Source organism: Danio aesculapii, chromosome 23 (genome assembly GCF_903798145.1).
Source record: "Danio aesculapii chromosome 23, fDanAes4.1, whole genome shotgun sequence".
NCBI lineage: Eukaryota > Metazoa > Chordata > Actinopteri > Cypriniformes > Danionidae > Danio > Danio aesculapii.
The window spans coordinates 76,654-85,000 of NC_079457.1; positions in this window are offsets into that span (position 1 = coordinate 76,654).

The window sequence follows — 8,347 nt, forward strand, 5'->3', positions numbered from 1 at the left end:
CCACACACACACACACACACACACACACACACACACTGATCATACTGAGGGAATCACTCTAATGCAGTCCCTCCATTAACAACACATCACTATTCCTCCACTGTCTCCAATACTGCACTCAGACTGCTCAATAATGGGTTATTATCATTTATAATTAATCTTTTGGCACATATAACAGTTTAATTTATAGAACAGAATAGTTTAACAAAAATACAACATAAATATATATATATATATAATGAACTCAAAAATAGCCCAACACACTTAAGAAAGAAACAACAATTAAACAAATACACATAAATACAACTTATAGTGAAATCGCTTCAAAACACTGCTGTATTTTATCAGGGACCTAAAAAAAAACAACAAAAAAAATTCACTTTACTGAAATGGTGGCATGGCGGCTGAGTGGTTAGCACTGTGGCCTCACAGTAAGAAGGTCTCTGGTTTGAGTCCCGGCTGGGTCAGTGTGTGTTTCTGTGTGGAGTTTGCATGTTCTCCCTGTGTTGGTGTGGGTTTCCTCCGGGTGCTCCGGTTTCCCCCACAGTCCAAACACATGCGCTATAGGGGAATTGATCAACTAAACTGGCCGTAGAGTGTGTGTGTGTGTGTGTGTGTGCGTGTGTGTGTGTGTGTGTGTGTGTGTGTGTGTGTGTGAATGAGTGTGTATGGGTGTTTCCCAGTACTGGGTTGCAGCTGGAAGGGCATCCGCTGTGTAAAACATATGCTGGAATAGTTGGCGGTTCATTCCGCTGTGGTGACCCCTGATTAATTAAGGGACTAAGCTGAAGGAGAATGAATGAATGAATGAATGAATGAATGAAATACTGAAATGATACGGTGTAAATAACATATTAAAAATCATATTTTCACTTCAGTTGACTAAATAAGTGCCTAACTGCATATGCTAAGGTATTTTCATGGAATACTGAGGTATTATTATAGTACATCTTTCTTATGTTATGGTATTGAATGTCCAATAATGCAGTATTTTCATGCTTCCTCAAGGTTCTTTCAACATTTATTCAACATTTACATACAAGTTAAAGAAATGCTGAAAGCAAATCAAGTTTATAATCAAGTGTAAATCTTTTCTCTAACTTTTTCTGACATTCTTATTACATGTTTATTCCTCTGTCCTTTGTAATTGGACTGTTAGTGTTGTGTGATGGTGTGTTTTCTTATTTTAGGTTGTCTTTTTCAAATCTGGCAGGGGGCAACAGATGACAATAAGCCCTAACTCTGTGGCTAACTCTGGCTTATGTACAGTTTTACTGTTGATTAATGAGCATTGTCCCTGTTTAATACATTACAATCACTTACTTTGAGGAATATAATGGTATCACCATAATACAGGTTAGCAAAACAAGCAAACATACAGTATTATTATCATATTACCAACGACGAGATGATCACAAAGTTTCCATATCCTGGACCAGGCCGAATCCTGAGCAGCTACTGTGATGGTCATGGAAGAGTGGAGAACATGAGACTGATTCCTGTGACGCTCCAGAGACAGACGAGTCTTCGCTGAGGCCAGCTTCCAGCCTCCGCCACTGAGACTGCAGCTCTGCACAAGACGTTTGGCCAGCGGAGAAATTAAAATGGTCGTGCCCAACTGAGCCTGGTTTCTCTCAAGGGTTTTTTTCTTCACTTCCGCCTTTAGTGAAGTTTTTTTTCCCTCTCCGCTGTCGCCACTGGCTTGCATGGTTCAGGATCTGTAGAGCTGAACATCGTTGGATTTGCTCTTCAGTGTTTGGACTCTCAGTAGTGATTATTAAACCACACTGAACTGAGCTCAACTGAACTGAACTTAAACACTACAAACTGAACTACACTGTTCCTATTTACTGTGACCTTTTATGTGAAGCTGCTTTGACACAATCTACATTGTATAAGCGCTACACAAATAAAGGGGAATTGAATTGAATTGAATATTCATACACTGTAGACCTTCAGTTCAGATATTTTGAAGAAAATGCTAGTCGTTTTCTTTTTTACTGTTTAATTTGTTGTTATTCCCCATTTCTTCATAATTAATCATGTGGCATGGGTGTGTTTGTGGGAGCAGTCAATAACTACACTGCATCAATTTTCACATTACACCAAAAACATCAGACTTTAAAGTAGTCATTTATTTAGTAATCAGTAATGTGCATTGCTGAGAATACAGTCTGAGCAGCTTTACAGGTGATTTTATTCAGTATTTAGAATTTATTGAAGATAAATCAATTTGTCAATTGTCAGTTTATCAAATTGTTTTATTTAGATGAAATATTTCCCTCTTTTGTTGAGCTTTTAGAGAATATATTAATCTCAGTTTCCAAAAATCAACACTTATGAATTAGTTTTGGCTTGGAAATAGTTTCTACACCCCATTTTCCCAGTTTCCTAGCGTGTTTCCTGAATAGTGTGTTTTTGCTGGTGTTTAATTGTGTGTGTGTGTGTGTGTGTGTGTGTGTGTGTGTGTGTGTGTGTGTGTGTGTGTGTGTGTGTGTGTGTGTGTGTTATGATGGTCTTCTTCTTCAGCCTCAGGACACACACTTCATCTGCAGCTTTGATTCATGCGCTGGATTCACAAACACATGTAAGTACACGCACACACACACACACACACACACACACACACGCACACACACACACACACACACACACACACACACAGGAAAGAACGCAGATATGCATAAAACTTGTCAACGCAGCTCATTAATAATAACTGTGTGACAGACAGACAGACAGACAGACAGACAGACAGACAGACAGACAGACAGACAGACAGACAGACAGACTGCTCAATCACCCTAAAGTTTCCATCTATTCTCATCTGATTATTTGTAAAGCACAGATAGAGCTGAGCACTGCTGAACTGAAGAGGAACACACTGTAATAATGGAAACAACACACTGAATATCACAACAAAAGAGAACAGTTCATTCATTCATTCATTTTCTTTTTGCTTAGTCCCTTTACTCATCAGAGATCGCCACAGCGGAATGAACCGCCAACTACTCCAGCATATGTTTTACACAACGTATGCACCCCCCCCCCCCTCGACACACACTCATACACTATGGCCAACTTAGCTTACCCAAAAGAGAACAGTTGTAATGAATTATTCCCCAGCTCTCTGGAACACTTGATTCTGATTGGTCAGATCTTGACCATTAGTGAACATATTCATATATGATGAATAATGATGATGATGATAATGATAATCGGTAGGTTAGTGTATAATGTATTTAAAAGCCTGCATTTCAGACTCATAGTTCATTTTAATTTGTTAATTGTAACTCATTATTTAGCAGCTAAATGAAACTTCACAGCTAAGAGGTATCTACCTGGAGAATACAGGTAATCACATCACAGAACCTACACTCTTCCAGTAAGTTTAAGCGGTATAAAACATGAGCCAAAGCATTAGTTCCTCCAAAGATGAAGATCTGCGCAGTATTTGCTCTCTCAGGTGGGTTCAACTCTTATGGGTTTGTTTAATGTCACAAATGAAGATATTTTGAAGAATGTTTGGCCGCTAGTTTCTGTAGGGGCGGGGCCGGAGAGTCACTGTGACCTCTGACCTTGAGCTGGAGGTCACACACACACACACACACACACACACACACACACACACACACACACACAGAGTTATTATTAAAGGGATTGTTCACTCAAAAGTGTAAATGTACCCATAGTTACTCTTCCTCGAGTGGTTCCAACCCAGAGTTTGGCTCTTCTGTTGAACACGCATCATGCTTCTTTGAAAAAGCTGTCACCGTTGACTTCAGTAGTAGGAACAACAAACACTATGGAAGTGAATGGTCACAGGTTTCCAGCATTCTTCAAAATATCTTCTTTTGTGTTCAACAGCAGAAAGAAACTCCGACAGGTCTGAAACCAGTGAAGGGAGAGTGAATGATGACAGAACTGAGAGTTCTGGGTGAACCGACCCGTTACGTGAACAGCATCATGTAATATGCTCATGTGTTGAGTTCCAGTTCAGATGGTCTGTGTTCAACTGATCACTGAAGAAGAGCATGGGCGGATGGACAGATGGATGAAAGAATGGATAGACGGATGGACAGATGGATGATGGATGGGTAGAGAGAGAGGTGGATGGACAAACATCATGGATGGACAGATGGATGGAGGAATAGATGGAATGCTAGACAGATGAATGGATGGATAGACAGATGGATGATGGATGGATAGAGAGACGGATGGATGAATGTACAGATAAATGGATAAATGGACGGATAGATTGGATGGATGAATGGGTGGATGGATGGATGGACGGAGAGATGGATGGATGGACAGATAGACGCATGGGTGATGGATGGATAGAGAGAGAGATGAAAGGATGGGTGGATGGATGGAGGAATAGATGGAATGCTAAACAGATGAATGGATGGATGGACAGATGGATGGACAGATAGACGCATGGATGATGGCTGGATAGAGAGATGGATGGATAGATGGAAAGATGGACAGATGGTTCGACGGATGGATGGATGGATGTACAGATGGACAGAAATGGATAAATGGATGGATAGATTGATGGATGGACGAAGAGATGGATGGATAGATGGAAGGATGGACAGATGGTTCGACAGATAGATAGATGGATGGATGGATGGATGTAAGGATAGATGGATAAACTAATGGATAGACAGATAGACGCATGGATGATGGATGGATGGAGAGACGGATGGATGGATGAATAGATAAAACATTGTGTTAAAACTCAAAGTCTTCATAACCCTTCTGTTAAGCAGAATAAAAGCTTGAAACAACCCTTAAACGTGTGCGTGCGTGCGTGCGTGCGTGCGTGCGTGCGTGCGTGTGTGTGTGTGTGTGTGTGTGTGTGGTACGGTGTTGGACTGAGTCTGACTCACCTGTCGTGTGTTATCCTGATCAGTGTGCTGGAGCGTTCCTGCGTCTCAGACCTCATTAACCTTCATTAATATGCAAACACACACACACACACACGTGGCAGCGGACACACACTCACACACACTGATCTGTGTTTGCATTGATCTGCATGATGAGGCGTCGAGTTTGAACACACACTCAGCTTCTCTATTAATATTCCACACACTTCCTGTCTGCATTATTCAGGATTATATCAGAGCAACACACACACACACACACACACACACACACACTCCAGCAGATTAACACAGACTCTGACCATTTACAGTCAAAACTGCAGGACAGAAGGAGGACACTGACAAAGATGGAGATTACTCAGAGCTCCTGCACATCCGACAGAACCGAGAGTGTGTGTATGTGTGTGTGTGTGTGTGTGTGTGTTTCTGATGCAGTAGCTGTGGTCAGGGTTGCCAGGGTGGTGGTTTTCCAGCAAACTGTAAAAAAACTAATTCATTCATTCATTCTCCTTCAGCTTAGTTCCTTTATTAATCAGGTGTTGCCACAGCGGAATGAACCGCCAACTATTCCAGCATATGTTTTACGCAGTGGGTGCCCTTTCAGCTGCAACCTAGTACTTGGAAACACCCACCCACACACACACACACACACTCATACACTACAGCCAGTTTAGTTGATCAGTTCCCCTATAGCGCATGTGTTTGGACTGTGGGGTAAACCGGAGCACGCTCAATTAAAGTGAAACTAAAACACATTGAATGACAGTAGAAAGTAGCAGTTTGACCCAATAAATGCGGTAATAATATCCACTGATTTATATAGTCTATCAAATGAACTTAAATGATTAAAAACTGGAACAAACATTTATTTAGGCTCGAACTACAAAACCAAATGTAAAACAACTTTAGTATCAGTTCTGCTAAAGTTGTACACTAGTGTTGCAGGAGAGGGGGGATAGAAAGTGGCCGCTTTAAGACTGCTATTTACGGGAGTTGTAGTCCATAGCGAAGTGTATTGTGGGTAGTGTAGTTAGACACACATGCTGGATGATGTGAGCTCGCTGTGCAGCTGAAGCAGATGAAGAAAGCTTTATTCAGCTGTTTTATGTTCACTCAAGTTATTCCACCCAGGAGCTGTTTGCTCTGTGAACCTGACAACACGTAAATAAATAAAAGAAGCGCTTGCATTCATTACTATATCCGTCTCATCCTTTGCACGAGCTGTTACTCTGCCGCTGGACATTACTGAAGCGGAGAAAGTAACACTGTTTGATCATGTATAAATATCATTATAACTGTATTGTATAAATATTATTATAACTTGGCCTACATCATCCTGACAATCAAAAACTAAATGACATGATATCACAGGCGACTGTCTTCAGAGTGCAGCAGACATGAGAGACCCTTCTCATAGAGCTTGAGGAGCAGACAGTACTGTAGGATCTATATCATTAGTAGAATAAAGACCTGCAGGTTAAAGAAACAGCACAGGAGGAGGCTGCAGCAGGCCTCGGAGCAGATGAAAAGTTTTTAAAAAGTGTATTTGTAAACCGAGAGAGATTAGACTACTAGATATAGACAGAGATAGATTGATCTCTGCAGCAGTTGCTAAAGAGCTGCACGCTGCAGACGCAGCTGGTGTGAAAGACAAACGCCTGCGTGCTGCTTCTGCTCTCCATACGCGCTGCGCACGCTCTGCTTTCCCTTGCGGTGTGAAACCGGAGTGAGATACCGTGAAGCCCTGAATCAGGAAACGGTATGCAGTAATCCAAAGGACCAATCAGGGAGTGACTGTGGAACACCTGGTGTAACCATCACACCAGATCATGCTTTATAAGACTGGAGTAAAGCGGCGCATTAGAGGTGTTGTCTGGTGTGCAGAAGTGAGTGTTGTGAGTGGGGTCTGAGTTGTTGGATCTGGCAACCCTGACCTGTTCTCTTTATTTAATTATACTCATGTTTATTTCTATAGCGCTTTTCACAATGTAGATAACATTCACAGCTTAAGATAGTTGTAGTAAAGTCCAGTGTTCTGAGTTCAGTTCAGTGTGGTTTAATCTTCACTGCTGAAAGTCCAAACACTGAAGAGCAAATCCATCCATGCGCAGCTCCACAAGTCCCGATCCCAGCAAGGCAGTGGCTTCATGTAAACAAACGAAGCTACGCTGATTATACCACAGCATCATGCTGATAACCTGTCCTAACTCTTTGATTCAGTGGCTGATTCATACTCATTTATATGATCTTATTCTTATATTTCTGCATGATTTGCTGTATTTAAATCTCAATCAGGGATTAATGTTGTCTGAGTTACTCGAATACAGTTTGAGCTGAGAGTGTGGTGTTAATCAGGAGTTCCCATGAGGGATTCTTCAGAACAGCTGTGGATTAATAACCTTATTAATAATGTTGGGTTTTGATTGTTTTCTAAGAGCTCGGTGTTTCTGCAGGGGTTATGTTCATGTTGTCTGTAAAGCTGCGCTCACACTGGGCTTTGTGTGTGCGAAATTCTGTCGTTCTGCGCTGTGAAAAGGGGCGGGATTAAACTAGATGATTAGACATTAATAAAGCCAGCGATTGGTCCATGTTTTAAATCTCTGTCCAGAGAGGTCCTGTTTTGATCCTCGATTGGTCTCACACAGTCAAGTGATGCGATTACACAGGTCAGAGTTCACCAAGCTTGAACTTTGCACCGCAGCAACATGCGAAACTTGAGGCATGACCCTGCGTTTCCAGTCTGACGCATTCGCGTGTGTATGAATAGAAGTCTACGGGAGGAAAAGCCCAGTGTGACCACAGCTTTCGTGTGAAGTTGCTGATTATATGAAGACCTCAGTAGTTTCATCTTATGGGGGCCAGTTCACCCTAATTAATCAATATTTATTAGAGTATTATAATAATTATAATATATAATAATAGGGGTGACGCGGTGGTGCAGTAGGTAGTGTTGTCACCTCACCGTAAGAAGGTCTCTGGTTTGAGTCTCAGCTGGGTCAGTGTGTGTTTCTGTGTGGAGTTTGCATGTTCTCCCCGTGTTGGTGTGGGTTTCCTCCGGGTGCTCCAGTTTCCCCCACAGTCCAAACACATGCGCTATAGGGGAATTGATGAACTAAACTGGCCGTAGTGTATGAGTGTGTGTGTGTGTGTTTCCCAGAGATGGGTTGCAGCTGGAAGGGCATCTGCTGTGTAAAACATGTGCTGGATAAGTTAGCGGTTCATTCCGCTGTGGCAGCCCCAGGTTAATAAAGGGACTAAGCTGAAAAGAAAATGAATGAATGAATAATAATATAATAGATTTGAAAGCTTTTAAACTCTCCTCAGTTACTCTCCTCTCACGTCTTCCAAATGTTCACCAGTTTCTTCTGTTGAACACAAGAGATGATATTTTGAAGAATGCTGAAAACCGGTAACCATTGACTTATATGATAGGAAAAACACATGCTATGCAGGTCAATGGTTAC